The sequence below is a fragment of the Saccopteryx bilineata genome, chromosome X (assembly GCF_036850765.1).
Source record: "Saccopteryx bilineata isolate mSacBil1 chromosome X, mSacBil1_pri_phased_curated, whole genome shotgun sequence".
NCBI lineage: Eukaryota > Metazoa > Chordata > Mammalia > Chiroptera > Emballonuridae > Saccopteryx > Saccopteryx bilineata.
In genome coordinates, this window is record NC_089502.1 from 39,523,215 (window position 1) to 39,551,041 (window position 27,827).

The 27,827-nt window shown below is 36.9% G+C and overlaps 1 protein-coding gene across 2 annotated transcripts in view; it reads right to left on the reverse strand.

The window, feature by feature from the left end:
- Positions 1 to 27,827, reverse strand: part of PAK3 (p21 (RAC1) activated kinase 3) — a 284,659-nt gene that overhangs the window by 225,151 nt on the left and 31,681 nt on the right. For both annotated transcript variants that reach the window (XM_066249398.1, XM_066249391.1), the window contains exon 2: positions 5,960 to 6,055. The gene's annotated coding sequence lies outside the window, so the exon portion shown is untranslated. The remainder of the gene's footprint in view (positions 1 to 5,959; positions 6,056 to 27,827) is intronic.

Genomic DNA, 27,827 nt, shown 5'->3' on the forward strand with positions numbered 1-27,827 from the left:
ATCTAAGTTAAATGTCAATTACAATCTTCTAAATGTTCAAGCCAAAATGCATAATGTCATCCTTAACTGCACTTTGTCTTATGCCTAGAATACAGTCTGTCAACAAATCCTAGATACTCTCTCTCTCAAAATCTGTATAAATTCTGACCATTTCTTATGGGTTCTCATATCACTGCCATTTCTACCATCCTTCTCCAAGTCAACATCATTTGTCACCTCCATTACTCCAATAGCCTCCTAGATAGTTCTGCTGCTTCCACCATTTTCCCCTTCAATTTATTTTCACATGGTAGATGTAGAGTGAACCTATGAAATCTAAGATCATGTTATTTTCTACTAGAAGTTCTTTAGTGAGTACTTTTTACTCAGAGTAACAGCCAAAACTCTAACAATAATATTTAAGGCTCCATATCACCTTTCCATTATTTGTCTGAATTTATTTTCTACCACTCTACCCTTTGTTCTCAACTCCCCAACTACACTGGTCTCCCCTTGTTGTTCCTGAAATACAACAGGTATGATTCAGCTTTAGGGCCTTTGCTCTGACCCTGTTCTGCCTTAAATGCTGTACATTTGGATAGCTGCAAATCTGGATCTCTTATTTCCTTCATGTCTTTACTCAAGATTCACGTTTTCATACAACTCTGAAACTTTTCGCCCTCCCTATCAAGAAATCATATCTCCATTTATGGTTTATTTTCCTCCTAAGACCCATGGTACCTAACATACCATAGGTCTTAAGTCTGTTTAGGTTGCCATAACAAATACAATACAATGGGTGATTTATTTATTTATTTTTTTCCATTTTTCTGAAGCTGGAAACAGGGAGAGACAGTCAGACAGACTCCCGCATGCACCCGACCGGGATCCACCCGGCACGCCCACCAGGGGCGACGCTCTGCCCACCAGGGGGCGATGCTCTGCCCATCCTGGGCATCGCCATGTTGCGACCAGAGCCACTCTAGCGCCTGAGGCAGAGGCCACAGAGCCATCCCCAGCGCCTGGGCCATCCTTGCTCCAATGGAGCCTCTGCTGCGAGAGGGGAAGAGAGAGACAGAGAGGAAAGTGCAGCGGAGGGGTGGAGAAGCAAATGGGCGCTTCTCCTGTGTGCCCTGGCCGGGAATCGAACCCAGGTCCTCCGCACGCTAGGCCGACGCTCTACCGCTGAGCCAACCGGCCAGGGCACAATGGGTGATTTAAATAACTGAAATTTATTTCTTACAGTTTTAGGGACTGGGAAATCCAATATCAAAGTGCTGAAAAGGTAGGCATCATTACAAGGACCCTTCTCTTGCCTTATAGGTGGCTACCATCATGCTGTGTGCTCACATGACCTTTTCTCCAGTTTGAGAATGGGCAGAATGGAATGGATAGGAGAAAGAAAACTTTCCAGTATCTCTTCTTATGAGGACACTCAATAATATCATCAGACAAGAGCCCTACAGTCATGACCTTATCTATTTCTAATGACCTTCCAAAAGCTCCATCTCCAATACCATCACCTTGGAGGTTGTTAGGGTTTCAACATACGAATGGGAGAGGGCACAAACATTAGTCCATACACTGTGCATGTGTGTGTGTGTGTGTGTGTGTGTGTGATACTATTTCTTATCTGTCTTCCCCACTAGAATAGAAGTTTCATTAAGATTGGTATTTGTGTTTACTATGTTCACTATTTTAATTCCTGTTTGTATTTCAAGCAATGCCTGGCATATGGTAGGGATTCAACAAATATTTATTGAACAAATGAATAAAATAAGCAAAATAATTGCAGCTGTGATAAGTACAAAAAAAATAGAAAGAAAGAGAGAGAGAAAGAAAGAAAGAAAGAAAGAAAGAAAGAGAAAAAAAGAAAGAGAGAGGGAGGGAGGGAGGGAGGAAGGAAGGAAGGAAGGAAGGAAGGAAGGAAGGAAGGAAGGAAGGAAGGAGAAAGAAAGAAGAAAGAAAGAAAGAAAAAGAAAGAGAGAGAGAGAAAGAAAGAAAGAAAGAAAGAAAGAAAGAAAGAAAGAAAGAAAGAAAGAAAGAAAGAAAGAAAAGGAAGGAAGGAAGGAAAGAGAAAGAAAGAAAGAAAGAAAAGAAAAGGAAGGAAGGAAGGAAGGAAGGAAGGAAGGAAGGAAGGAAGGAAGGAAGGAAGGAAGGAAAAAGAAAGAAAGAAAGAAAGAAAGAAAGAAAGAAAGAAAGAAAGAAAGAAAGAAAAGGAAGGGAGGGAGGGAGGGAGGGAGGGAGGAAGGAAGGAAGGAAGGAAGGAAGGAAGGAAGGAAGGAAGGAAGGAAGGAAGGAAGGAAGGAAGGAGAAAGAAAGAGAGAGAGAAAGAAATAAAGAAAGAAAGAAAGAAAGAAAGGGAAGGAAGGAAGGAAGGAAGGAAGGAAGGAAGGAAGGAAGGAAGGAAGGAAGGAAGGAGGGAAGGAAGGAAGGAAAGAAAGAAGGAAGGAAGGAGAAAGAAAGAAAGAAAGAAAGAGAGAGAAAGAAAGAGAGAGAGAGAGAAAGAAAGAAAGAAAGAGAAGGAAGGAAGGAAGGAAGGAAGGAAGGAAGGAAGGAAGGAAGGAAGGAAGGAGAAAGAAAGAAAAGAAAAGGAAAGAAGGAAGGTAGGAAGGAAGGAAAGAGAAAGAAAGAAAAAAGGAAGGAAGGAAGGAAGGAAGGAAGGAAGGAAGGAAGGAAGGAAGGAAGGAAGGAAGGAAGGAAGGAAGGAAGGAAAGAGAGAGAAAGAAAGAAAGAAAGAAAGAAAGAAAGAAAGAAAGAAAGAAAGAAAGAAAGAGAGAGAGAGAAAGAAAGAAACAAACAAAGAGAAAGGAAAGAAAGAAAGAAAGAAAGAAAGAAAGAAAGAAAGAAAGAAAGAAAGAAAGAAAGAAAGAAAGAAAGAAAGAAAGGAAGGAGAAAGAAAAAGAAAGAATTAAAGAAGCGAATATCAGAGGCTTTCAACCTTGGCTACACATTACAATTACTGGAAGAACATTTAAAAATACAGATAATCTGGATCTTATCTCAGAGATTTTGAGTTACATGATATAAAAGAAACCTGCTAATGCTTTAAAAAATGTTCTCTAGGTCATTCTCAATATGAAGTAAAGACTAAGAACCAATGAGATTCAGAGTACCAGGGGGGATAGGAACCTGCCTGATATAGGTTATACAGGGAAGGCTTAATTGAATGATTACATTCTGGGATAATATAATTTAAGTGGAAATACAAAAGACAAAATAAAGCATGAAGAATTTGAGGCCATGGGCCAGACTTAATTCCTGGTGAGAGGCAGAGTGAGAATGAAGGTAGTGAAACAAGAATGATATTGGTGTGTTCTCACAACAGAAGGCTCATACGGGTGGTACAGAATGGACCAGAGAAAAAAGTGGAACAAGTTTGGATAAATACAATTTTTAATTGAATTATTTGCTTGTTTGTGGCTGAGCTTTGTGAGTTTTTAAAAAATATTTTAGATATTAATCCCTGATCGGAACTGCTGTTTGCAAATATCATCTCCCAATTACTTGGCTGCCAATTTGTTTTGTTGTCAGTTTCTTTGCTGTGCAGAAGCTTTTTAGTTTGCTATAGTCCCATTCATTTATCTTTGCCTTTACTTCCCTTGCCTTTGGGGTCAAATTCATCATAACTTGTTCTGTACGGCCAAGGTCCATGAACTTAGTATCTATGTTTTCTTCTTTGTAATTTATTGTTTCAGATCTTATATTTAGGTCTTTGATCCATTTTGAATTAATTTTTGTACATGGGGACAAACTGTAGTAAAGTTTCATTCTTTTGCATGTAGCTTTCTAATTTTCCCAGTACCATTTACTGAAGAAGATTTGTTTTCTCCATTGTTTGTTTTTAGTTCCTTTGTTAAAGATGATTTATCCATATATATGTCATTTTATTTCTGGGGTCTCGATTCTATTCCATTGGTCTGTATGTCTGTTTTTCTGCCAATACCATGCTGTTATGATTATCGTGGTGGTATAGTATAATTTGAAATCAGGTAGTGTGATACCTCCCGCTTCATTCTTTTTCCTCAGGATTGCTTTGGCTATTCAGAGTTTCTTATGGTTCCATACAAACATGGTAATTTTTTGTTCTATTTCTTTAAAAAAATGACAACTGAGATTTTGATGCTGATTGCATTAAGTTGGTATATTGCTTTTGGTAATGTGGTCATTTTATCTTTAATCATCTAAATTTTAAAGAGCCCAACTAATCCCCAGCACTGGGTCTTTTATGTTTACTAATAGTGAGAGAGAGAGAGAGAGAGAGAGAGAGAGGAGAGAGAGAGAGAAGAGAGAATCTCTGTTCTCTAGAGAGATCTTATAAATTAAAAGGAGATTAAGATATGAACACAAATAGAAATAAAACAATAAAGAATGAGGTAAGTAGACAGAGGGAAATACAAGTATAATCACAATTGCTATCATTCGCTTAGCACTCAATTTATGCTCAGAATTGTGTTGGGTGTTTGACATATGTTCTCATTTAATCTTTAAAATTTTATGGAGTAGGTAATATGATCCCTCTTGATGACAATGACAACAATAGTGATAATAGTAGCTAACATTAATTAAGTGCATCATATCAGCCAGGAATTGGGTTAGGTGTTTTGAAATATCTTATATAGGTAAATCTTCATTATACAGATGTGAATAATTCAGACCAGAAAAAATAGGGAACTTATCCAAAGTTATAGAGCTGGGCAAGTGAAGCTCTGATATTCAGGTTTGACTCTCAAACTCAGGCTCTTACAATGTTCTGAAAATTCAGAGCAGACAGGTCCTACCTTGTTCTGGGATGTGCATTTGTGCAGGGAGGAAGCCTCAAAGGAAAAACGGAGTAAAGAAGAAGAAGAAGCCACCTATTCAGATCCCAGCTAGTAGCTACACTTGTCAGAGCTGAAGGTGTGTGACTGGAAATGGCAAAGCAGTTCTCCTTCTCCTTCTTGCTCTTAATCACCTACTTGTGTCATCCAGGGGCTAAGTTTACAATCAAGTCTATCTGTTACTCGTGGCTTAATCTTGGAGTGCCATGGTCTTCCTAAGACCCCTGGAATATCAAACAGCCTTAATTCTATTCCAAGGGATGACAAGGTATAGATTTTTTTAAAATTCAAACCATGATGAGTAAGAAGTTGGCAGCCCCTTCTTTATTTCTTTCTTTAGTGAAACAGTCTTTGAGCATTTAGAACACTGACAAGATTCAAAAAGAACAAATAATTCAGAGGAACCAGGAACCAGCACCAAGCATATCATCACATTAAGCCAACAGAAAGAGGTCATCATGAAACACTGCTCATCACACATCAAACATTTGCCAATGATCTAAATGTCCATCAATATAAGATTGATGAGATAAATTAGAAAACAATCACAGAAAAGGGCAGGCATGTTGTTGTTTAAAAGAATGAAGTAGAACTACATGCTCTGATAAGGAAAGATGTTCCCAAAATGTTTTAAGTGAAAAAAAAAGTGCAGGTTGTACAAAGGTCTCTATAGTATAATTCAATTTAAATCACACACTTGCATTTATGTATGCACAAAAATGTTAACCACAATTATCTAGTAGGACGTCTGCACAGAATTACACAGTCACTTCCGCTTTCTAATTTGTACATTTTTGCATGCTGTTGACCTTTACAACAAGCCAATATTACTTTTATAATTGGAAAAAAACTACAATAGTTTCCATTTTGCAAAACAAAAGGCTTCATCTTAGATTATCCTATTTCCATCCTTTCTTTTATAACCATAATATATCTTAAATTTAGCAGTACATCTGAAGTTGTCTCATAACTTTCTCATGAATGAACTAAGATAAGACAGCAACATATTATACAGAGTATAACACAAGTCAAATAAATTGACATTTGATTAAATAATTTTACTCAAGGCATAGATAGATGGCAATCAGTATCTCCAGAGAAAAGCCACAGGGCTTTTTCACTTTTATTAACAACTTTGATGACACATAATATGTACTTACCACGTCTGATGATGACTGAAAGTTGGCAAGGATATCAGATATATTGAAGAACAAAATCGAGACTCAAAATGAGCTCAGATGGGCTGTAATACTGGCCTAAAATTAAAAAAAGGGGGGTTAAATTTATCAGATAAAGAAACCATAACTTCAATAAAATTTTAAGTCTAGATTATAAGGCCAGAATAAGGTAAGCATGGTTTGACAGAAGCTCATATAAAAACAAACAAACCATAAAAGATCTAAGGGTTTGAGTTGATGCAAAGGTATAATTTGAGCCAAAAGTTTAATGTCACTAAATTATTCAGCTCTTAAAAACAGAGCACAATTTTCAGTAGTGTTAGACAAAATATGGTTTGTACATCCCAGAACACAATTGTCGTACAGCAACCTGTGCTGTTCCCTCCTGGAGTACCTTATTCAATTTTAGGCACCACATTTTAAGAAGGTTACTGGGAAAGTGGAACACCTCCAGAGGAGGACCGTAAGATTGACAAAGGGGTCATAACAGGAATGGCTCTTGAACCAACCAGAACATGTGCCCTGAAAAAGAGAGCCATCAGAGAACACATAAGATAACCACCTGCTTTCAAATCTCACAAGTGTTTTACTATGGAAAGTATACACTTACTCTGGGTTGCCCTGGTGACAGAACTTAGGCTACTACCACCTCATGGTGGAAAGGAAGCAGATTTTTTTAAGTAAACCTATCTGTAGAAAGTCTTTCTGACCTTGGAAGGTCCTGCAAAAAGAGACTGAGTAGACTGGTGAGGCAGTGAGTGTTTTAAGTCAAGGGTGGATGACAGATAGTGGTAGAATTACATTAATTGGATCCCTTTCATCTTTAAGAAATCGCATTTCTTTCTCCTATTCTCAGTGCCATCAATTCCACTCTGGTGCCTCCTCTGGATCATTATCCCTCTCTCTGCAGTCTACACAGTGATAAAGACAGCTCTGCAAGAACTGCTGGGACTTTGGCTCTTGTTTATTATTGTCCAAAGCCTATGAGGAAAAACCCCATTACTTATAGCAGGATGAAATATCTAAGTCATATCGTGTGCATCCTGGATAAGATCATCCAGTGGGTTTCAATCTCACTCCCTATAAATAGAAGTCATCACAATGGCCTACAAAACCTTAAACTACCTACCCTTGTGACTTTTCTGACCTCCTACCTTATTACTTCTTCCATCATTCACTCCATTCCTGCTACACATGTGCTTCTTGGCTGTTTCTTAAATGTCATGCATGCTCCTAACTTGGTGACTTCGTTCTTGCTGCTCTGCCTGAAATGCTCTTCCCTGAGATGATACCTGCATGGTTCACTCCCTCATCTCCTTTAGAGATCGTTTTCCCAGTGAGGTCTTCCTGACCACTCTTTAAAATTATTGGCCTTTCTGGCAGCATTTCTCCACACTTTCTTCCATTTCAGAACTCCTTGTCAGTCCATCCTAATGTTTTTTCCCTATAATACTAATTATGTAATTATTTTGTTTTCCTACCTCCCTCTATAAGTTTCTTAAATACAGAGACCATGTTTGTCTTTTTTTTAATTGAATCTCAGGCTTTGGGACATTGGCTATAACATTTATTGAAGATGACTCAAAGCTGGCAGGAATATCAAATATACTAAAGAACAAGAGTGAGATTCAAATGAGCTCAAATAGACTGGAATACTGGGTGTTCTATAAATGTTTAAAAATCTATCCACTGCCTACAAAATCTATGCTCTTTTCTGCAGTCTTGATTTTCTCAGCAAAAGCAATTTCAGATTTAAGAACTGGATCTCAATATGATATCAAGGAGTTTTGTCTCAATAGTAAGATTTAAGATGGTTCTGATTGTGTGTCTCAGTGTCCTTAATTTTTTTGCCATGCAGTGATATTACATGAATGATTACTTGGCTATAATCATTGTAGTAGGTAACATTTATTGAGTGCTTATCATGTGTCAGGCATTGTGACAGGCACTTTATTTGAATTAATTTATTTAATACACAAAATAGCCTTTTTCAGTTGGTATGACTATTATTTTCATTTTAAAGACCAGAAAACCAAGAAATAAGGAAGTGATATGACTTGTTTATGGTAACACAACTAGTATCAGGTAGATTCCAAAGCCCATATTATTACCCTTGACTTTAGCATAAGATGAAAATTGATGATGATAGTTAACAATCATTTGCTAATCATGTATCAGGAATTGTGTTAAATGTTTAAAACTGTTTAAAACACATCACCTCATTTAATGCTCAAACCAGCTATACAAGATGGGAACGATTATTCTTACCATTTTACAGTTACTGGGCCCTCATGTAATTTACTGAACCATAACCACTGTCCCAATTGGACATGACTTTGGTTTCATGAGAAGCATATTTTGATTCTCTCTTCTGTGTTCTAACCATGTGAAGAAACCCAGGAAGTTATCATTGGACAATCTCTCTTTGAACCCTTCACTCCACGTACATTAGGCCTCCAACACGTATGATTTCAGCCTTCACTTGTGCATCTGTACCTGTCCAGGATATACTTCTTTTCCTTATGCCAATGCTATCTTACCAAATTTTCCTTGCAAAGCACACAGCTCAAATGCAACTCCTTCTAGAAATCTTTCCATGATCAGCCCTTTCCATTACAATCTCTCTTATCATAGCATATGTATTTCATTTAGTCCTTGTCATTTCTGGCCTTGCAGTGTTGGCTCTCTTTTCACTAACATGTGTCCTTTCTTCTCACTTAGACTATAGCTCATGGCCCTTGAGCATCTTGGCATGTCCTGAGTAAATGTTATGTAAGCTTGCACATAATAGGTCCTCAATAATTATTTCTTGACTTCATAATGGTACTATTCACTCAACGTTGTAAAATGTTCTCTTTTCAAAATGCTATGATACATATTATCTCATTTTTCCCTCATAGTAGCCCTGAGAGATAAGAAAGGCAAATCTTATTTTTTTTATGGTTTAAGATATTGAGGTCTGGGGTGGTAAATTTTCTCAGGTCACACATCTGAGAATTAAGCCCAGCCCTCTGCACTTTGAGTCTCAGATTATTTGCATTACACCATACAAATTCTACTAAAGACACCACTCTTTAGAAGCAATGCTGATAACATTCCCATAAACACCCTGTCTTCATTCTATCACTGGAACAAAAGCAACAAAGAGAACCAGAAGGCAATAACCACTGTTGAGATTGGGAAGGCAGGCAAATTCATACACTCCATCATGAGAAGTGCCTGGGTTTTATCAGATGGGTCATGATGACTCTGTTTTGTTCTTTGTGAGGAGTATACTGGAAAGTGAACTTAATATTGTCCTCTATACAGAGTGATTAGCTCAACCCTCAGCAGAAGGGAGGCAGCCAAATAGGCAGCAAGGTAAATGTGACAGCGCATGGATGAAAGATCCAGTTCTGTTACAAGCTAACCACATCTCCATGGAAAAGATACCTGACCTCTTAGGGACTGTACTTTCTCAAAAGAAAACATCAATTAAGGCCTCTCACAGCCCCAACATTCCACAAAACTATGGCAAAGTTCACAAATAGGGATGCACAGACCAAATCTGAGCCACAGACATATTTTCCTTGACCCAACTAGTGTTTCAAATAGTTTTATATGGTGACCAACATTTAAAAATAGAAGATTTTATATAAATATTTTAATTTTTAAGCTATCTAGAAATATCAGATCTAGCATCAGGAAAACTACATGAAGTTAATTTACAATCTTTTGAGGAGAAAAATATGGACACATAGGAATACCTTTATCATTTGTTTATTACCTACAACATAGTGTGTTAGGTTGTGTTAAGCTCCATGGGGAAAATGTTCAAGTGGGAAATATAAGGAAGTCTGAAGTGGTAGGAGTAGGGGGATCCTGCAAGTCCGATACTATCAGCCCTCAGTATCTGCAGATTCAACACCCAAAGATTCAATCAACTATGAATTGAAAATATTGTTTAAAAGTGTTGTGTTGTTGCTCGGTCTGCTTTTATGGTTGTGTCACATACAGAATTTTTTTTGTCATTATTCCCTAAACAATACAATGTAACAACTATTTACACAGCATTTATGCTGCATTAGGTATTACAAGTAATCTAGAGATAATCTAAAATATATGGGGAGATGTGTGTAGGTTAAATGCAAATACTATATCATTTTATATAAGGGACTTGAACATCCAAAGAGTTTGGTATCTATGGGGGATCATGAAATCAATCCCATGAGGTTTCCAAGGGGCAACTGTACTATACAAAGGGTGATCTGAAAATGCCTTGCTGACAAGATGACCTCATCCATAGGACCACAATGATTTGGAACCAAAGAATGCCTGCTCCATTCAGATGGAGCAAGTGATTAACAGATTTAGGGGTGCTAATATGCTCAATGTACCAACTAAGGAAGAAAAAATATATTGATATCAATTGATGTGCATTGAAAGATAGTTGTACGTTTATTATATGATTTCAAAAAGGCAGTAAAAGCCTCTCAAATGGTAAAGTAAGTAGCAAAGTCTGGGAGAAGGGGAAGAGTGCAATATATGTAAAAAGTGCTCACTAACTAAGCACACTAATAAAACAGATGCATTTTCTATCTAATGGGGCCAATACAATTAGCCTGGTACCTGTAGAAATACACCCAGCTTGCCCTTACATCTCAGGTCAGGGCCATTATACAATATTAATACTCATTCTAATTAGACAACAATCAACTCTGTTGACCCAAGCATAGCATGGCAGAGATAGAAAGAGGAAAAATGGATTTTGTCCATTGTCTTGCTGATCATTTCTTCTTGTCTGGGCTGCAAATGGAATACAGTGTCCTCTAGTGTATTTCAAACATTTTTCACCATGACCTACAATAAGAAATACAGTTGACATTCATATAGCATAGAGTACTGAAATATATATATATATATATTATATATAAATAAAATAAGCATTTCATGAAACAATCGTTACCCCTGTTATATGCAGTGCACACTGTTTTTTTTTTCTTATTCTGTTTTTGTATTCTATTTTTAATGCTGGTCATTACCCACTAAATCAGCAATTTTCAACCTTTTTCATCTATGATACAGATAAACTAATTACTAGAATTATGCAGCACACCAAAAAAAATTTTTTTTGCCTATCTGACAAAAATAGGTGTAGTTTTGATTTATTCACACTGAATGGCATTGCTATATTGGCTGTTGTCATTATTTTTTTGACAATCTAAGGAAAAAGGGATTAGTGTCTCTGACTTAGTATTCAGGTATTCCATGTTTTAAAAATTCTTGGGAGGAGAGGAGCACAAAGAAAACCAAATAGAAGGTGACGGAAGGTAATTTGACTTTGGGTGATTGGTATACAACATAATCAAATGTTAAAATGACCTGGAGATGTTTTCTCTGAATCTATGTACCCTGATTAATCAATGTCACCCCGTTAATTGTCTAAATAAAAAAAAAATTCTTGTGGCACAGCAGTTGAAAATTGCTGTGCTGAATTGATTTCCCAAGCAACAGCTAATAATTGGCAGCTTGAAAAACTGTTGTAGACCAATGGTTCCCAAAGTTAGCCCCACATCAGTATTCCTTAGAGTTCTTAATCAGTTTCTTTGGGGTGAGGCTCAGGAATCTATATTTTTTGCCAAGGACTAACTTTGCATTGATATTTAAGAATCACAGTTCTCCTCAGCACACAGAAACAGTTAACATAAATGATAATGATTATTATCAAATGCCTACTTCATTGGTGCTGCTGGCATAACAGCTTTTCATTTATTACCTCACTTAAATCCTCACAAAAAACCCACTTTATAGATGAGGAAACTGAGGCTCAGAATAATTGGATAAGCTGCTGAAAGACATATACAGAGAGGTTAAATAACTGGTGGGGTTGTGTTTTGTGACGGGTCTGTTCCTACCCTTACTGATCTCTCTCACCATCTCTGCTCCATGGTTTCAGAAACGTTAGACTTGTTCTATTAATTCTATACCAATTCAAATTCTTGTTTAGGCACCAAGATGGTCCAACCAGCAGAGGCAAGGAGCAGGCATAAAACAATAATAATATTTTGCCGTTAAATTGAATGATGCTGTTTCCAAAGCATTTGTGTGTTTATTTTCTCTACATTTATGTCTTTCAGCTACCCCGTGAGGCAGAAGAGGCAGATAAAAAATCAGAAACCCAAAGAGATGAAATGACTTGCCAAAGTTATCATAGCAAAGTGCATAGCCAATTTACACCACCGATTCCCGCAGGCAGTGTCTACTACTGCACTTGCACTGGTTTTCTTCAGAGGTCCCAGCTCCGCTCACTTTCAAGTCTACCACTCTTTAAAGAAGAAGAAGAGATGGCTTGCATTCTACATCCCTTCCTAAAAGATTTACCATTTATTTCTGAAATGAGCACACTCTGTATACACACAGCCTGAAGGACAAGTTGCCCTGAACCTCTTAAACAGGGCTGTGCTAAGGATTGGCTACGTTTCTATTTTTGCCCTGCAATTTGAAAAAATTTCTGCACTGTGATTCAAAAAAAAATGGGTTCCATGACGAGAGGAAAAGGCTCCATCCCTCCCACAGATGTTAAATGCCACAAGCTACTAACAAAGCAGTGTTTAGCAGTCTCTGTGGAGCAAAATGTTGAGAACCCATAGAAAACCTAAGTGGTGGACTGTATCAATCTTTGCAATGGCAGAAAGGGGCTGGATGTCCCCCATTTAGCTTCCTCAGATGAGTTCTTACTTCTGTTGAGGACATCTCCCCATTTCTGCCACAGAAGAGGAGTGTTATTTGTAATGTGTATATATTTATGTAACAAATGACTAGCTATTTATCAAACACTGTGTCGATGTTAACATTTTAATTTGCCCCTTCCCCTTCACAACGCAGGTCATTCAATCAACACCCCTCTCTTGACCTCAATCTTCTCATTTATAAAGTAAGTGGGTTGAACCAAATGGTCGGTTAGGTCCTTTCCCTGGTTCTATGATTCTGATAAATTATGTGGAGAAAGCCCCACGTATAGCCCACAGATTTGTGATTTAGATTCTGAGCAAGAAAGGGTAAATTGACTTCAAATTGTGTTGTAATAGTCATTTGTTTAAAAGGGTAAAAATATGGGATAAAGAAAAACTATTATGCCATGGGCATGCTAATATCTCAATGATGAGGATTACTCTGCCTTTTTCCTCTCATGCTTTATATTTAATTCTCTTTATGCACAGTCATGGAAGCAAAGCATGTCCAGTCAGTCCTTCCTCCCCACATCAATTTCTCTCCCCATGTGAAGGTAGCAGGTGCAATGTAGCCCTTTAATAGCAGAGGTTTCAGCCAGTCCCTTAGACTTCAAGTTAATGCCATTTTCACTTCAGTGGAAGCACTCCACTTGATGTCAAAAAGGTGGAAGAGGTGTAAAATATGCTTTGTGAGTGCAATTCTCTTTTAGTTTGCTAAAACTGGCTTAGGATTTGATGGTTTTATAGATTTCAATATCAAGAAAGTACAAAATATCTCAGCTTTTTCATTTATCTTGTCAATCACCAAGGTGGCTTCTTCCTCACTGAGACACTAATTAGATCTATACTCTGCTGCTTATCAACATAGCATGTGCCCCTATCCTACCTGATTTCCAGTCCTGGGTTCAAGACAGTGAGGATACACAGGGAAACCACTCCCAGGGCATTTCAAAACAAACAAACAAACAAAACCCAGGAAATGGGTGTAGTCTCACTCTTCCACAATACAGCAGAGAGTCAAGTCAAACTACTTGCATTTGAATCCAAGTTACTGAATCTCCTGTGTCTCAGTTTTCTCATAGTCAAATGAGAATAACACTAAGGTTATATATACCTCACAATGTTACTGTGAAGATTAAAGCAGTAAAGTGACTAGAGAAATGCCCACTACCTTCTAACATCTTAATAGCTGCTAATTATTCTTGTAGTTATTCCTGCTGGCGCAACAGGTCTTTCAGTTTACTGATGTTTACAGCCTGCATTTTTTTCCCCTGGCATTCTCATTTAACAAGAGGATCTTAAAGAATACCAGAGAGGGGGCTGAAAAGAGATTGATCTTAAAACCATTCAGGTGGGTCAACAATGGTCATTTTTCCTGTTCTTTTGTTTATTCACTCAGCAAATATTTATTGACCACATATTTGTGGCAAGCACTGCTCTACCTGATGAAGAGATGACAGATAGTTAACAGACAATGTCCCTACTTAATAGACTTAACACACTAGAAGGCAGAAGGGGCTTACAGATAAGCAAGAAATACAATGACCGAGAAGCTTGAGGACAGAAAGTGTGGCTGTGGCTGGGGGAAGGGCATGAGAGAGAGTGGTATAAAATGAGGCAGCAGAAGGAGGTAAGGGCTAGATCATTTGAGCCTTGTAGGCCGGGTAGGAGATTTGTCTTTATCCTAAAACCATTGGGAAATAAATGGAAGGCTTTGAGCAAAGAATCAATAAAGGGGGAGGACAAAAGTATGTTTACAGTTGTTCATATAAGAAGACATGCAGGTCATAATAATTGCAATAGCTTTAGCTCTGTTTTTCACGTACTGACAACTGTAAATCTACTTTTGCCCATCACTGTATAAGCAAATGTTTTATAACTTTTTTCCTTTTTATTGAATATATTAGGTGACACTGGTTAACAAAATTATACATATTGCAGGTGCACAATTCCACAAATCATCTATACATTGTATTGTGTGTTCACCACTCAAAGTCAAGTCTAGATTCTGCTCATTTATCACCCCTATAATTTCCTCCACCACCTCCCCCCTCTTCCCGCTGGCAATCACCACACTGTTTTCAATGTTCATGAGGGTTTTTTTCCTTTTTGCTCTATTTCTTCACTGCCCCCACTTAACCCTCTCTGACAGCTGCTGTGTATGAATCTGTCTTTATTTTGCTTGTTAGTTCATTTTGTTCACTAAATTCCAAATGTGAGTCAAATCATATGGTATTTGTCTTTCTCTGATTGGCTTATTTATTTTAGAATAATGCTCTCCGGGTCCATCTATGCTGTTGCAAAGGAAAGATTTCCTTCTTTTTAATGGTCACATAGTATTCCATTGTAAATGCACGGCAGCTTTTTTATCCACTCATCTACTAATGGACACTTGGGCTGCTTCCAAATCTTGGCTATTAGATGAGATATCACTTCACACCTGTCAAAATGGCTATCATCAATAAATCAAAAAACAACAAGTGTTGGCAAAGACATGAAGAAAAGGGAACCCTAGTGCATTGTTGGTGGGAAGGCAGATTGGTGCAGCCACTGTGGAAAGCAGTTATGAAGATTCCTCAAAAAATTAAAAAGTAAAGTGCCTCATGACCCAGTGATTCTGCTTTTGAGACTTTATCTGAAGAAATCTGAAATACTAATTTGAAAGAATATATGCACCCTATGTTAATTGTAACATTGATAAAATTCTTGCTGATCATCGTGTGGAGCTGAGATTGTTGGGGGAAGGGTTGACATTATTTGACACAGTATCTTTGTGTGGATTACAAAAAATGACACTCCTTCCTGAGGTTAGTTTTTTAATGTACAACTAAACAACTCTAAGCTCTGCCTAAGGGAGTTTGCTCCTGTAGAGTTCTGGTAGGCAGTAACTTAAGTTTTCCTTGTCAATGTAATATGTGTACCATCAGTAGCATTGTGCAGCCCATTGTTCCCCATTCCCCCACCCCAGATAAGGCAACTGTGGGTGGGAGGGATAGGACTTTAGACTGAGAGCAATGGATGGTGTGTGAAAAGTAAATTCAGGGACATTCAGGGATTGGGTGGAATAGAGCCCACTTAAGTATGTGCCACTTAGTGTGTGCATTTATGTGAGTGTATATGTGTACATGTGTGTTCTCCAGAGTCTATATAAGATCACGTGGACTGTTATAAGTTTATGAAGGAGAAGGGTCTCTTTCTTTGCTCTAAGACATGAAACCAAGAAGCCCAGAATGTCTGCACCCATCTGCACACGTCATGGAAGTTAGTATGTGTCTGTGATAAAAATGGCTCACCCAGAGCTCAGGTTGCGCAGTATACAACCTTAGCATACAAGCAAGGTAGCCCTGGCTTCCAAGAGTCAAGGCAAGTAGACCTACTAGGAGGTTGTTGCAGTGGTCCAGGAGAGCAATGACGGTGACTCACACTAGGCAATAGCTGAGGAGGTGGTGAGAAGTGGGAAAATCCAGGATATATTTTGAAAGTAGGTCAACAGGATTTATTGATGGCTAGGATGTGATGTTTAAGGAACCAGGAGGAACTCAAGATAATAACTAGGAGTTTGGCTTAAGCAACCAAGTGAGTGGTAGTGCCATTTACTATGTGAGAATGATGGGTAGAAGAACACCATAGGAGAATAATTACAAATCCTGCTTTGGGTAGTTAGCACTGACTCCAGCTGACCACCTAAGCTGCAGATCTATCAGGCTCAGTAGCTTAAGCTCCTTGCCACTGAGGATCTCAAGCACAAGCAGCCTCTGGAAAATGGTAATATCTGATACTTATCTTTGCCTCAGTAAATTTATTTCTGTGCTTCCTTTGGAAAGAGATGAAATAATGATTTCAGTTTGATCCTGATACTTCTCAATCATTCAATCTTTCTCTATTTCTCTCTCTCTCTTTCTCTCTTCCTTCCTCTCTCTTTCACACACACACACGCATGCACACACACACTTACCATTTTAAAATGTTTCTTTCAGTGGTGGGATTCAAATAATTTAACAACTGGGTCTCTGTCCTAATGACCGTTTTAAGTATAAAAAACAATATAAAATAAAAACTTTATTATTCCATGCATTTAATACCTAAATAAGAACATTAAAAGAGGAACACAAAACTAAATTATGGTTATAAGGAGTTTTAAAATATTAATAAAAATATTAAATAATACCTGACAAAAACCAGTAAAACTGTTATTTAAGGTATTTCCATCTCCTGACCAGGTGGTGGTGCAGTCTAGAGTGTCAGGCTAGGATATGGAGGATCCAGGTTTGAAACCCTGAGGTCACTAGCTTGAGTGCGGGCTCATCTGGTTTGAGCATGGGCTCACCAGCTTGAGTGTGGGGTTGCTGGCTGGAGCTTGGGATCATAGACATGACTCCATGGTTGCTGGTTTGAGCACAGAGGTTGCTGGCTTGAAGCCCAAGGTTGCTGGCTTGAAGCTCAAAGTTGCTGGCTTGAGCCCAAGGTCACTAGCTTGAGCAAAGAGTCACTGACTTTGCTGTAGCTCCCCAGTCAAGGCACATATGAGAAAGCAGTCAATGAACAACTAAAGAGCTTCAACAAAGAATTGATGATTCTCATCTCTCTCACTTCCTGTCTGTCTGTCCTTATCTTTCCCTCCCTCTGACACTCTGTCTCTGTCAAAAAAAATATTCTATATTGCTTCTTGATTGGCATCCCCACTTGGAGGATCCCCACTTTTTTGTTTTGTTTTATTTTTTACCTATGGACAGAATGAACATTAGTATGGGGGCTTAGAATTCACTGTGTTGCACAGATGAATGTTAAAAAAAATAGGAAATATAAATTTGTGATTTTTCACATTGGGCAGCTGCCCAGGTGCCCACCTTAGAGAGAACCCTGATTATAAGTGCCATTTTAACAACTGGTTCGCCAAACTCAACAAATATTAGGTATAGGTTCTCCCGGACCAGTGTGAACCACTGAGTCCCATCACTGGTTTCTTTCTTTATTTAAAATTTATTTTTTAACTTACTGTCCAGAATTTTTAAAAATTACAGCTTACATTTAATATTATTTTGTATTAGTTTCAAGTATACAGCATAGTAGTTAGACAATCACATATTTTCCAATGTTCCCCTTGATATTTCCAGTAACCACCTGGCACCATACCAACATAGTCAAATGTCCCTTTCTGAGATTGCTTTTTGAAAAACCCCAAAACTTTTATTTTTGGGGAATATGCCTTCATTCAAACACAGGGATAATTCATCTGCCAATGCCAAATAGCTCAGAGCTTCATCACATCAGCAAACCGTCTCCGCAGTACAGGAAAAGAGTGTTTGATGGATGGAGCAGTGCCAAGGGATCTGAGAAAATGAGACAAGTGTAAGAAATTGAAAGTATTGCTGACTACAAGGGAAACAGGATTAATCGGGGAATCTTCAGGTCATTGTGATCTCTTTGATTGCATTAACAACTAACAGTAGAAGACTACAGATTGACTTACGCTACAGTGCAGGGTGAGGAGTGGGAGAAAATTAAGCTAAAAGTGCAGCGCCCAGAGCTGCATCTTCCATAGGAAGAAACAATGCAAGCAGGTGAAAGCAGATTCCCTCATTCCTGGCCTGGGTACATTCCCTTAGAACCCATTTCCTCCCTAGATATGTATCAGGACATCTAGGCCCCTTTCATAAATATCAATTTTCCTCTTGAACAATGTTCCCATCTCTCACACTAGGTTATGTTATCTTTTTATCTAATATCTCTTTCCTTTGATGACCGAGGGAAGGTTCCTTAGGAATGAATCCCTCCTGGTGATCCAAATAAGTCTTTGGGGCTTGCCTTGCTCTGTCAAACTTAGTTCTGATTCACTTCCTAGAGCTCCCTGCACCTTCCTTTTAATTTGCCCATACTTCGAGAAGAGGAAAGGAGTCCACTTGTTGCAGTGACAGGCTGTAGACCTGCCTTTCATAAGCAAACAATACCATGCCGTGCTACCCTTGCTACTGTTAGGGACAAAAACATTCTCTTCTACTTTTCCAGGCTTTCTTATTATTATTGGCTGGTCTAAACATTAAATTGGCATAAGACATAGCAACAGAAAAAAAAATAAAATGTAATTGTGTACGTAGGGAAAAAATATGAGGCTCAAAGCAACAACCCAAGCAGTCAGCTTTATTACTTTGTAGACAAAGAAATAATTATTTGTGAAAACTGGACAAAACAAAGGGGTTTTTGCTTTCAGTAGCATATTAATGAAGAAGTAAGAAAGTTTGTTTATACAGCTTTTTTGGCCTTGAATTTTTTATTTTTGGTGATAAGAATGCCTTCTATCTTTCTGGTATGGGAAGGATAATTTCACATGGAAAATTTATTTCCTGCTTTCAGGGGCACAAAGGAGAGTCACACTGTTTTCTTTGCATTAGATGTTTCTCAAGTAACTTTAAGCAAAATAGTCAATATTCCAAAGTGGCATATTTTGAGGTATCTTGCCCTGAACTCCATCACCTCATACCATCCAGCAAAATATAGTGACCTGAACTGCATGGGCCTTTTTGGAGAAAACTACCTGATGCAGACAAACACAGGAAAAGAAATATTAATCAATAACAATTATATCTACAATTTCTTCAGCTCCAATTGTGTGTCAAGCAATGGATTAAGTGTTTACACAGATATTTCATTCAGTCCTTACAAGTCAGGTATGATCGATGTCACAATTTCATAGCTGAAAAGAACTGAGGCTCAGAGAAATTGAGAGACTTGTTTAAGGTCACACAGATAGAAATGAGCTAAGCCAGGAGTTTAAACCCAGATCTGTCTGATTTCAGAGCAAGTACTCAAAATTGGTTGAGTGTGCAGTGGTGGACCCAGACACATTCCACTATTTTAGCCTTTTTCTTCCCTTACAACAGATGCCTCCAAAACCATGTGAAGATTCCCCAATCTCTGGCTCAAGTCTTTACCTCTTTATTCAGCTTCAATCCTTAATGAACTCCTTTCTATTACACGATTCCTTTCCACTCAAGTCCCCTGTTCACTCAAACTTAACAAACCTAAAACTTGTTATTTTCCTCCTTACCAGTTCTTTTTCTGGTTTTGCCCTTCTGTCAGTATTATCCCAACTTTCAGCCTCGTAACTTCGGGGCCATCTCCAACTCTTCTCTCTCTGACCACACCTAGTCAGGAACCAAAGTGTGGTGGCTTTCTTCCATTTCAAATGCTTCTTACAGACCTTTTGCATCACTTAAAACATACACACACAAATTTATTATCTCACAGTTCCCATGGGTCAGAAGTCCAGGCATAGAAAGCCTGAATCTATGCTCAGGGTCCCACTAGACTGAAATGAAGGTGTCAGCAGGGTTGTGATTCTTATCTAAAGTTCTATTAATATAAAGTGTAAAAAAAGAATTTTCGTATACAGGTCACTCAAATTTCCCAAATGTTAACATTTTACATTTGCTTTACCTTTTTCTCTTTCAGTACATAGTTTTATATTAATATACATACATTACTTTTTTTCTGAACCATTTGAGAGTATATCACAGACATGTTCCTTTATCCCTAAATAATTTAATGTATATTTCATAAAAACAAGCCATGCTACAATTATCAAAATCAGGAAATCAATATTGATATAACACTATTATTTAATCAAAATACTTCTTTATAATGTTGTCAATTATCCCAATAACATCCTTTAGCACACGCACACAAAGAAATTATTGGTATAGCACTCAAACATGAATCAATCCTTGAGTTTAGCTATCATGTTTCTTTAGTATCTTTTAATTTTTAAATGGTCCCACAGTTTTCATGACTTTGTCCTTTTCTTAAGGAAGACAATGCCCTTTGACTTTTTTATACATTTTAACTTACAGTGAACAGAAGAGCAGAATTTTCCATTACTTCTTAACTATAGTCATAGAATATGGAAAGAACCTGAAAATGAACTACTCCACTGGGTCCCAAACTGTTTTCATCCACTCCTCAAACTTATGCTCAAATCATTTATTCAACATTTCAATTTAAATTAATTTACTTTTAAAGCTTAGTTAATGTGGTTGGCAAAATTTTACACATGATCCCCAGTGACAGTTGCTCGTGTATAATTCCCTCCCCTCTAGGCGTGTGTGAAAGTTATCAATATCATGAGAAGTTACCCCAATGATTATATTAAATTAAATGCTGATTATTCACATGGGTCTAATCCAGGCATGGCCAACATACAGACCGGGGGCCGGATCCAGTCCACATAATGAGTTTATGTGGCCTGCTATTAAATTTTTAATATTCTTCGCTACTTTAAAATTTCAGCTACTCAGAAGCGGAAGCATCTTTGATTATTGGAAATCGAGATGTTTAAGAAGAGAGTGATACACAGAAAAGAATTCTGCGTGTGACTAATCTAGGGTTAAATTCCAATAATTGGTCTAATGGATTCGCAATACTTCTTTATTTTTTAAAAAAAATTCCATTATAAAGATTTATAACTTTTGTACTCATCTGTACTCGATATAAACTGTTTGACGTTTAGTGGTGATGTGAAACCCACATTCTTTTAGGCAGACTTTGCCAGTTTGCACCCAAGGTAAAAAAATTCGTTATTTTTGTGGTCAAGTGTGCTGAATCAAGTGGCATTGTAGCATAGACAATAGCTACAGTTGATAACTGAAAACATGTCCAAGTTGTTTGTAAAACGAAATAATTGTTTTATTTGCGATATAACCCCTTAAACTCATTCTATTAATTAAATATTGTTTTGATTGATTGCAATACAGTTTGGATATTTACACGGTATGTAATTATATTTTTATTAAAATAATATTGTATATTAAAATTTGTTTCACTCACATTTATTCATAAACAAATTATATAATAAAATTGTGTTTACTTAAATGAATCGTTTTTGTATTTAACATTTTTTAATTTTAGTATTTCGTCTGGCCTGTGAAGAAAGTTTTCTTTCTAATCTGGCCCGGGGGCAAAAACTGTTGGCCACGCCTGGTCTAGTCTAATCACATGAACCCTTTAAAGCAGAGTTTTCTCTGGTTAGTAAGCACAAGAGGAAGTCAGAGAAATTTAAAACATAAAAAAATATTTGACGTGTCAGGTTGGCAGGTCACTGACTTTGAAGATGGAGAGGGTCATGTAAGAATAAATGTAGGTGAATTTTAGAAACAGAGAGCAAACCTTGGATGACAACCAGCAAAAAAATTGAGGACTCCAATCATATATCCCCAAGGAACTGAATTCTGCCAACAATCTGAATGGGCTTGAAAGTAGATTCATTCAGAGAACCTCCAGATAAGAGTCCGGCCCAGCTGACACATTGGATAAAAAACCTTGCCAACTCTACCAGGACTTCTGATCTACAGAACGGAGTGGAAATGAAAATACAACAGTCTACACTGAAAATTTAAAGTATCAACAGGCTGCATAAAAATGATATTATCATTTTCTAATGACAAAAAGCATTTGATAACATACAACAGTCAACATGATTAAAAAAAATATTCTCATAAACCTGACTGGTGGTGGCAAAGTGGATAGAGAGCTGACCTGGGATGCTTAGGAGCCATGTTTGAAACTCTGAGTTGCTGGTTTGAGTACGGGCTCATCTGGCTTGAGCACAGGCTCACCCACTTGAGCATGGGGTCACCGGCTTGAGCGAGAGATCATAGGTATGATACCACAGTTGCTGGCTTGAGCTCAAGGTCGCTGGCTTGAGCAAGGGGTCCCTGACTTGGCTGACGTCCCCCTGTCCTCACCCATCAAGGCCCGTATGAGAAGCAATCAATGAACAGCTAAAGTGATGCAACTATGAGTTCATGCTTCTCATCTCTCTCCTTTCCTGTCTCTCTCTTGTGAGAAAAATAATTTATAAATTAGGAATAGAGGAGAAATGCCTTAACTTGATAAAAAATATTTTAAAAAACCAAATAAACAAACAAAACCTCCACAGCTAGCAAAATTAACCAAGTAATAACTAAAAAGAATTACATACCCTGACCAATTGTGATTTATTCCAGAAGTGCAGAGTTGGTTTAACATTTAAAAATCAACTAATGGATTATAGCACTTCAATTGAATTAAAGATAAAACCACATATTCATCTCAATAGAAACAGAAAAAAAGCATTTAACAAAATTTAACACCCCTTCATCATAAAACACTCAACAATCCATGAATAGGAAGGAACTTCTTCAACCTAGTAAAGAGCATGTATGAAAAACCCACAGCTAACATCATATTTAATGGTGAAAAACTAACAGCTTTTTTTCCTAAGATAAAAAACAAAACAAGGATGTTTGCCTTTGCCATTTTTATTCAACATTGTATTGGAGGTTTTCGTGAAAACCATTAAGCAGGAAAATGAAATAAAAAGTGTCCCAATTAGAAAGAAAGAAGTAAAATGAAGTCTAATCAGAGATGTCATGATCTATATCTATAAAATCTAATGAATCCACTGAAAAATAGAACTAAGTTCAGCAAGGTTGTAAGATACAAGATTAATATAAAAATATAAATTTTATTTCTATGCAGTAGCAATATACAAACCAAAAATAAAAATTAAGAAATCAATTCCATTTATAATATCATAAAATAAAAAAAATACTTAAGAATAAATTTGACAGAATAGTTCAAACTTATTATCTGAATAATATAAAGCATTGTTGAGAGAAGTTAAAGCAGACATAAATAAATGGAAAAAATAAATGAGACCTAATTTTAAACAAATGGAATGACATCCATATTCATAGATTGGAGGACATATCTATATTATATCAATATCTATATTTCTACATATACAGACATCTAGATATATACATATAGTACAATGAAATATAATTGAGAGTTTAAAAATAAACTCTCGCTTCTATGGCACATTGCTTTTTAGATAAGCTTTCCAAGAAATTTCAATGGGCAAAGAAGTCTTCTTAACAAGTAGTTCTAAGGAAACTGTATATACACATGTAAAACTGTAAGAGCTAAAGGTATAAAGCTCTTGGAAGAAACCATAGGTATGATTCTTAGTGACCTTGGATCAGGCAACGATTTTTTTAGATACGACACTAAATCATAAATTAATAAAGAAAAAATAGATAAATGGGACATCATTAAAATAAAAACTTTTGTACTTCAAAGGAAAATGTCAAAAAAGGGAAAAGGCAATCCACAGAATGGTAGAAAACATTTGCAAATCATGTATCTGAAAAGAGACTTATGTCTAGAATATACAAAGAACACTTACTCAAGTAATAAAAAGACAACCATGAAAACTAAGAAGTGGAAACAACCCAAAGGTTCAACTAATGAAAGAATAAAAAAATCGTGATGTAAGCACACAATGTCATATTATTTAGCAATAAAAATAAGTGAAGTAGTGATACATGTCACAACATAGATGAACTTTGAAAAAGTGTGCCAAGTGAAAGAAGTCAGATTCAAAACCACGTATTGCATGATTTCATTTATATTAAAGGTCCAGAATAGGCAAATTTATAGAGACAAAATAGACTAGCATTTGCATAGTCCTAGAAAAAAAATGGGGTGATTGGGTGGTGACAGCTAAGGGGTGTATGGTTTCTTTTTTTATTTTAAAATTACAGTTTACATTCAATATTACATTGCTCACAAAAATTAGTGGTTCAGGGAACATACATTTACACTTTTGTATAGTGCATTTTCACCAACGAAATAAAAGTTAGTTTTGCATCTCATCTGCATAATCAAACAACTTTCTTTGACTTGTCGTTTGCTTTTCTGAGGTTCTTGTTCAATAAAAAAATCAAAAGCATTTTTTTTATATGGCTTCATATTCATTTTGAAATATCCCCTAATTTTTGTGAGCAGTATATGCATTCAGTTTAGGTGTATAGCATAGTGGTTAGACAATCATATGCTTTACAAAGTGTTCTTCCCAGTATTTACAGCACTGACCTGACACATTTCCATACTTGATACGATGATATCATTGACTGTATTTGCTATGCTGTAATTTACAATCTCCACGACTATTTTGTAACTACAAATTTGTACTTCTTAATCCTTTCACCTTTTTCACCCAGTCTCTCAAACCCCCTCTTTTATAGCAATCATCAGTCTGTTCTCCTTTTCTTTGTTCTTCAGAGTCCACATATAAGTGCAATCATATAGTATCTGTCTTTTTCTGAGTGACTTATATCACTTAGGATAATCCATGTTCTCTAGGTTCACCCATGCTCTCACAAATGATAAGATTTCATTTGTTTTTATGATCACATAATATTCCATTGTACCGTTTTATTTTTCTTATTGACTTGTCTTTTGTTGGGCACTTGGGTTCCTTTCATATCTTGGCTATTATAAATAATTCTGCAATGAACATAAGGGTGCATATCTTGTTTAAAATTAATGTTTTGGGTTTTTGGTTCTTTTTTTCTTTTTTTGTTGTTGCTTTTTGTTTGTTTGTTTTTGTTAAATACCCGGAAATGGAGATACTGGCTTATAAGGCTGTTTCACTTTTAATTTTTTGAGCAACTTCTGTACTGTTTTCCATAGTAGCTGAACCAATCTGCATTTACACCAACAGTGCATGAAGGTTTCCTTTTCTCCACATACTCTAAAACACTTGTTCTTTGTGGGTTTATTAATGAGCGCCATTCTGACAGGTGTGAGGTGATATCTCGATCTGCTTTTGATTTGCATTTTCTGATGATTGATGATTTTGAGCATCTTTTCATATGTCTATTGGCCATCTGATGTCCTCTTTGCAGAAGTGTCTATTCAGGTTATTTGCCCATTTTTAAATTGGACTGTTTGTCTTCCTGGTGTTGAGTTTTATAAGTCTTTTATAAATTTTGGTTATTAATCCCTTATCATATTTATTATAACAAATACCTTCTTCCATTCAATAGGTAGTTATTTAAATTTGTTGATGGTTTCCTTTACTATGCAAAAAGTTTTTAGTTTGGTATAGTGCCATTTGTTTATTTTTCTTTTGTTTCCCTTGCTCAAGGAGATATATCAGAAAATATATTATTACTAAGAGAGATGTCAAAGATTTTACTGCCTATGTTTTATTCTAAGATTTTAATAGTTTTGAGTCTTACATTTAAGTCTTTAATCCATTTTGGTTATATTCTTGTATATAGTGTAAGAAGGTAGTCTACTTTTTTTGCATATATCTGTCCAATTTTTCCAGCACCATTTTACATTTAATATTATTTTGTGTGGGGGGAAATAGAAGAAGGTATAGGCAGATAAATGGTGATGGAAGAGACTTGACTTGGGGTGATGAACACAAAATACAGTATACAGATGATGTATTATAGAATTATACACTTAAAACCTATATCATTTTATCATCAATGTCACCATAATAAATTTAATTAGACATTATTTTGTGTTAGTTTCAGGTGTACAGCATAGTGATGAGACAATAATGTAATTTACAAAGTGTTCCCTCTCATATTTCCAGTACCCAACTGGCACCATACATAGTAGAATGCCTTTACCCCATTGTATGTTTTTGCTTATGTTGTCAAATACTATTTGTCAATATATGTGTGGGTTTATTTCCGGGATTTTTATTCTGTTCCATTGAGCTAAGTGTTTATTTCTTTTAGCCAGTACCATGCTGGGTATTTTTTATTTGTTTGTTTGTTTTTGTTTTTGCAAGAGAGAGAGAATAAGAGAGACACACAAAGAGAGACAGGAAGGGAGAGAGATAAGAAGCATGAACCTGTAGTTGTGGCACTTTAGTTGTTCATTGATTGCTTCTCATATGTGCCTTGACAACGGGTAAAGAGTCTTAAACCGAGCCCGTGACCCCTTGTTCAAGTCAGCAACCTTGGGCTCAAGCCAGTAACCATGGGCTTCAAACCAGCGACCTCTGGGCTCAATTCAGCGACCATGGGATAATGCTAATGACTCCACACTCACGCCAGCAACCTCAAGGCTTTGAACCAGGGACCTCAGTGTTCCAGGTCAACAGTATCCACTGTGCCATCACCCTTCATGCAATACCATGCTGTTTTGATGATTATGACCTTGTAATATAATTTGATATCAGATAGCATGGTGCTTCTGATTATGTTCCTCTTTCTGAGGATAGTTTTGGGTATTCAGAGTATTTTCTGGTACCATATAAATGGTGGGGTTATTTATTCTAGTTCTTTGAAAATGACCATTGGTATTTTGATAAGAATTACATAAATCTATAAATTGCTTTGGATAGTATAAAAATCTTAATGATGTTAATGCTTCCCATCATAAGCATAATATGTTTCCATTTATGTGTAAATTCAAATTTTTTCTTCAGTATCTTATAATTTTCTGAATACATGTCTTCTTGTTTAAATTTCTTTTTAGATTTTTTTTATGTAATTGTAAATGGGACTGTTTTCTTAGGTTCCTTTTCTGATAGCTAGTTCATTATTAATGTATAAAATGCCACTGATTTCTTAATATTTCTTTTGTATTCTGCCATTTTATTGAATTTATTAATCAGTTCTAGTAGTTTTTTCGATGGAATCTTTAAGGTTCTCTATATACAATATCTGGTCATCTGCAAATAATGACAGATTTAGTTCTTCCTTTCAGCCCTGGCCAGTTGGTTCAGTGGAAGTGTGTTGGCCAAGTATGTGAAAGTCCCGGTTTGATTCCCAGTCAAGGCACACAGAAGAAGCAGCCATCTGCTTCTCCACCACCCCCTCTCTTCTGTTCCTGCAGCCATGGCTCAAGTGGTTGAGCAAGTTGACCCCAGGTGCTGAGGATAGCTGCATGTTCTCCCCTTAGGTGCTGAAATAGCTTGGTTGCTGAGCAATGGAGCAGTGGCCCCAGATGGCCTTAGGCTTGCCCTGTAGGGGGCTTCCCAGGTGGATCCCCTTCAGATCACATGCAAGAATCTATCTCTCTGCCTCCTTGCCTCTGTGTCTTTAACTTAATTAAAAAAAAATTCTTCCTTTCCAATTTGGGTGCCGTTAATTCCTTCTTGTCTGATTGTTTTGGCCAAGATTTCCAGTTCTATATTGAATAGAAGTAGTGAAAGTAGACAACCCTGTCTGGCTCCTTAGCTTAGGGTAAACACTTTTTACTTTTGCCCATTGACTATGATGTTGGCTGTGGGTAGGTCATATATGGCTTTTATCATGTTGAGGTTCCCTCTACTCCCACTTTGTAAAGAGATA